We start from the raw sequence: 5,983 nt of genomic DNA, 5'->3' as shown, positions 1-5,983 counted from the left end.
GGCATTCCTCACCTTCGTCAGCACAGTGGTAGATATATATTTCCTATGTGATAAGGATGATGGAAACCAGAGCATAAGCATGCAGGAAGGTTTTCTCCATCCTCACACTTGGCAAGTGTGAAACAACAGGATGGGAACACGGGAAGACCTCATCAATAGAATATCCTGCAGGCAGGTCAGAGGTTAAAAAACAAACAAGAAGGGAGCCTGAAATATCAATTGTTGGCAAGAAAGTTTGAATACTAAAACACATGAATATGCATGAGCCTCAGGAATGATACAGTATAAAGATAACACTGTTTCAAATCTACAGCATGCTCTCTGGCGAACCGGCCAGAGACACCTTAGTGCTGGATACTTTTGTCCCTTTTCTTATCCCTCATTAAACTTATTAAAAATTCTAAAGTGTGAACTTTGTTTTTCACAATCTCCAGTATTATTCTGCCACACAACACTACTTTGGAGTTAGAATTGTGAAAAACAAAGTTCACTCTTTAAAAGTTTGAAGTTTAATACGGGATAAAAAGGGACAATATCAAGCGCTGGGGTGTTTTTGGCAATTGGCCAAAGAACACACCATTAGCTTAAAACAGTGTTCTCTAGATACTATTCCACTGATGGGGGTACATGCATATTCATAAGTTTATACATTATTCAAACATTCTTGTGAGGTTTTGATGTTTCAGGAACTCTTCTGTTTGCTTTTAACCTCTGACTTGTCTATACGACATCCTGTAGATTAAGTATAAATATATATTTTATTTCTTCCTGTGATTCCATCCTGTTGCTTCCCACTCCCTGATAACGAGGAGAAGTCAATAAATTCTTCTCTGGTGCTCTGTTTTTTGTCACTGTTATCTTATTACTTGGAGAGGCCTGTCTGCAGATGTGAGAAACAACATCATTGTTTTACACCATTCTCTGGGTTCATTACATAACTGCATTTTAACATTTCATAGTCTCCATTTTAATATTTTGCTAAAACCTAGGATATAACATCTATTTATCACACTACTATTTATATAAACTTTATATAAATATAAATAAACAAACATAAATTAAATAGAAATAAACTGATAGAGTATATTATACTAACAAGCAGTTAAATTAAAGGAATATTCATATCTAGGAATTGTAAATTGTACTATATCAAAATACTTGTGATTATTAACAACATGCAAAAGCTAATACATAAATGCAAGAGCCAATATTATATTGTCATTTATAACAGAATTTACATGGATATATTAGGACCCAAGAAGGTTAAAGATAGAAAATTGCTATTTGAAGTAAACTGTTATGGAACTCTCAGGAAATGAAATGAAGTGGAGCTGCAGAGCATTTAACATACAATACTCATCCTAATACTTGTGAAAGCCAATATCACAATATGGATTTATAACACTCTGTCATCAAAGTCCCTCCACAGAATCAGCAGTCAGTTATATTAAGTTCCTTACTTAACCTTTCCCCTAATTTTACAAACAGGTTCTTTCTTAATTTTGAGATATCTATTTCTCTGTTTAACTGCTGTTTAAGCTTTGTATACAGGTCCCGACGTGAGGTTAATACAGGGCTAGATTGCTATGCTGGCTTTGTCTTTTTTCTTGACAGTTTTGCCTTTACCAAATCTTGGACTTTTCCCTTAATGGCAAATGTGAAACAAATCCATTTTTCTCTTTTTGGACATTTGTTTGCCAAGCTGTTACCACTTGTTCTTAGATTTTCTGTAATCTAATACTTTTTCCCATTTCTGCATACAAGTATTTCATTTTGGTGGCACATAACAGTGACTGTTGACATGGGTGTGAGGAATAAAATAGGAACTCTGGTGGTTTTTCATGCAAAGCTTTCGGAAGCATTTGTAACATGGCTTTGCCAGTGTCTTGAAAGGGAAAAGGCAAAGTACAAGTGACAGAAGAAGGAACAACAGAGGTTGGGTATGGCTTATACCCTCCCCTCCCCTCCCCTCCCTATGGGGCTGCAGCCCATAGCAGCTGTACAGGATCTTTTTGGTGGCGACTACAGCGGCCAACCCGGTCTTGCCCTCTAGTTCCTCCTTACTTCTTTTCTTTTGCAATTTCCAGGCAAATTGCTTTTGACACCTCTTAACCATAGTTTCTCACCATTCCTCAGGTATTTCCCATTCAACAGACATTAGTAATTCCCATCCACAAAGCAAAATTGTTATTTCAATTGTTCTCAATAGATTTGGCACAATACAATACTTCATGCAATGAGAGGAGCTTTAACTTTGTGAACTACAATACTAAGTTTTCCACAATTTAACTCAGCTAGTATGTTTAGTATTGGCATGATTCAGACAGGGTGTATGGGATGGCACTTAAGGAAGTTGTAATTCCATCCCCTGCTTTATATAAGTCACAGGTTAAAGGCAGAACATGAGGATCTCTTGACTGAAACAGTCCGGTCTTCCTGTTTGAAGTATTCCTCCCCAAGGTGGGTATTGAAGGAGTCTCAGAACTTGTCTAGGTGGCACTTGAAACTACTGACATAAACTAAGCCTTACTTCCCAGATAGGCAGGATTTTTTGTACATTCCTTGGATCATTTGGATTGGCCTGGCTCATTACCACCAAGTCCCCACTTAAGACTCAATTTGGTATCACCCGGCTTAGATGTTACAATCCCTTCTTCAGCTTCCTTCACTGCTCCTTAGATTTTACTGGTGTGGCATGGATTTGCCCTCTTGCTTTGGTGCAGACTGCTGTCTCAGTTATCAGTAGTACCTGAAAGGACTTCTTAATAGCACAGGACAGTGAAAACATCACATCAGGATTTTTTATTGGCATTGTCTAAAACATTTGTGTTTTTTAAAAAAAGCTTAACAGTAAACGTAGAGGCAATTTTTTCTTTGTGTGAGCTATAATTAGTTAAACAAGAAAGGCCAGGCTAGTGTTGACATGAGATGAATCCCATTTATTACCTTTTTACCCTCTGGGTAATATCTAACTGTTTAGCTTCACAGACTTCTTCTTCTAACTGTTATAAATTGGCATGACAAAATAAAAGGGACAATTTAAACAATAATTAATGAAAGCCAATTTTATTAATCCAGCAAGCAGTAAAGCAAGCAAAAGCCAGCTGGGGCAGCCGGAGGACACTTCCTCTTAAGCGTCCCACACGCTCAGCCTTGGCTGAGGAGGTTCCCTTTTTTATACAGTCTCTGCCTCTGTGTCTTCCTGGATCACATCAGCGCCTGCGCCTCCTGTTGCTAGGGGGTCTTCTTCTGCCTCCCGGTGGTGGCGGGGAGGCAATTCTCCTGAAAAAGGAGATGTTCTACTTCCCCTTTGTACAGCCGGACAGCATCTTGCAGCTTCAGCTCTGCAGTTTCAGCCTCTTGCCTTCACAGCCGGACATGTGGTCATTGTGGTTAGGCGTTTCTGCAATATTAGCTCTTAAAAAAACCTTAATAATGAAATTTTATTTTAGTAATCTATTAAATTTGATTAACAAACAATAAAAATTTATTACATAACAGTTTCTGAAAACAAAAAAACCTCTTCCTCTTAACAACGAGGAAAAAAGGAAATAAAGGAAGAGAAGAAAAAGAAATCTTACTTTAAGAAATTAAAACTAAACACCTTGGTGAAGTTTGGAGAACTAGCGAGAGATTAAGGCTATTTTGCCTTGGTCTCATCCCCCACTGCTCTTTTTACTCACAGCAGCTCTTCCAGGCTGTCCCTCACTCCTGCCCCGCTGCTGCCGTGGCTCTGGGCAGGGCGAGCTCTGTTTTAGCAGCTCACTCTGCAGGCGAGGGGGACTCATAGACAGCCACCTGTGTGGGGACCCTGGGGGCGAAGCCCGTGCCCCGCCTAGCCCTGCTGCGCTGTCCCCACACACAGGACTGGCATGTTCAACACAGCCAGCCCCAGCACAGCCCACGGGCAGTGCCCGGAGCCCACAGTGCTGGGCTCCAGCGCTCCGCTCTGACGCCTCTGTCACCGGGCCAGCGGTGAACTGCGCGAACCGCACCCAGCACTGCTGCCGGGCCAGCGAGCGTGTCCAGCAGCCCTGTGCCTCTCCACACCCGGCACAGTAAAGGCAGGTCGGACCTCAGCAGCGCCCCTTGCAAACCGCGCCCCACGCCACCTCCACCGGCTGCGTGAAAACCAGAAGCCTCCGAGCCGGGCCCCTCTGGTGGCCACCCACACGGACCAGCCCTTGCAACAGCCTTCCAGATCCTGACGCTTGCAAAAAAGCGGTCAAACAAACCCCTCAAACGTGGCAACCCCCAACCTGGCATCCCTAGGTGTTCCTGATATTTTCTTTCCTTGGCACAACCCCCATTTTTAATTGTATTTGCAAGTCCCTTCCCAGCAAGTTGATGTCTTAGCTCCAGGAACTAGTAAAACATCTCCTGTTCTTATGCTGGTTTTCCTTCGAATTTCTACAGCTCCAGTGACAGGAATCTCAAACTCTTCTCCCCCTGCTACTTCTACTGTGTTACCACCTACACCACATCTTTCTGTAATTTTTACTACATAACTTCTTCCTGCTTCAGAATCAACCACAAATTCTAACACCTCTTCTTGAGGGCCTACCCTCAAGTTATCAAAGGCTTCAGATGGCACTCACCTCCCCCCAGAAAAACCAAAGAGAGCTTACTTCCTCCCTACTCTCTCCCTGGGTGCATCTCCTGGAATCCTTCCAAACCCTTCTCTAAACTTCGCTGTTCTCCCCAAAATCCAAGACTTTAAGCAGAGACATGGCCCACCGCTGCAGAAACTCACAGCACAATCACACAGGGAATTCTTCTGAGACCCAGGAAAACAAGTACTGCAGCCACAGAGTGCCCCTGGATTGGAGCTCATGCCACACGTTGGCGCTGCTTCGCATCCCACTCGCACATCTGGCCAAGAAAGAGCTCTCTGAGATAGTTCCACATTAGTCTCCACTCCTGAAATCAGAGAACCAAATGTGCCCGGGGCTCTAGAAGACCCGGAAAACTCGGGTCCCAGAGGAACTCCTCCAACTCCTTCACTATTTGAAGTAGGCACTGGGAACAACCCACTCCACAGCATGTTCCTGGCCTGTTTCACAGCTTCAGGAGGTTTCCAGGAGCTACTGAGAGCCCCTCTGATCCCCCTGTTCCTGGAGCGGGGACCGGAACACGGGGAACCCAGACCAGCATCTGGGGCTCAACCAGCCCACCTGAAGGCACCGGAAAAACCAGAGCAGGGCTCTGTGGGCTGGGAAGCGCCCTAAATGAGTTTAAACAATCTATGGGCACCAAGATCTAGATGGCCTCCACCCTTGCCCCACTTGAGAGGGGAGAGCTGAACTTATTCCCAGGGTACCCCTCGAGCCCTGACCTCATTGCCCAGCTGCTCCGGAAGACCTACGGAGTCCGACCCAACAGGAGCCCCACTCCACTCCTGAGGCTGATCCACCACTCCAAGTGCCACAGCAGGCCACAGCTCCTCAGGGAGTAGCTGCAGGAGCACTATCCCTCAGGAAAATCTTTTCACTGCTGCCACTGCAGCCCCAGTGGGGCAAAACCCTAAAAAACCCTCAAATGCTTCTGCTTCTCCTCCCCAGGGCCCTGGCCGAGCCATATACTAGCTCACAGCATACAGGAGCAACTGTCCCCCAGAGGCTCCATTTGCCTGGGGGAAAAGAAAGTGCTGGGAGGAGGGAGTCACTTCTAAAAATAACCTTGACTCTGCTCTGGGACCAGAGCTGCCACCCTGGGGCAGTCTCACTGAAAACCAATTTGGGGCAGAACTCTGGGGGCCCTTGGACCGCAAGCCCCAGCCCTGGTTTGCCATTCCGAGACTCCAAGACAGAAGCCCCTAGGGAGGAAGGGAATCAACACCAAGTGTCCCCACTGTGACCCAACCCCATCAAGACCCTCTGGTGGCATTGTCCCTGTCCCCACTCTCACCCCTCCACAGCACAGAAAATCTTTCTCCTTTAACAACACAATACAATCTACCTTCCTCCAGAAAACAAACTCAAAC

Source organism: Cyanistes caeruleus, chromosome Z (genome assembly GCF_971803275.1).
Source record: "Cyanistes caeruleus chromosome Z, bCyaCae1.hap1.1, whole genome shotgun sequence".
Classification (NCBI taxonomy): domain Eukaryota; kingdom Metazoa; phylum Chordata; class Aves; order Passeriformes; family Paridae; genus Cyanistes; species Cyanistes caeruleus.
Note: the sequence above shows the minus strand (reverse complement) of the source record.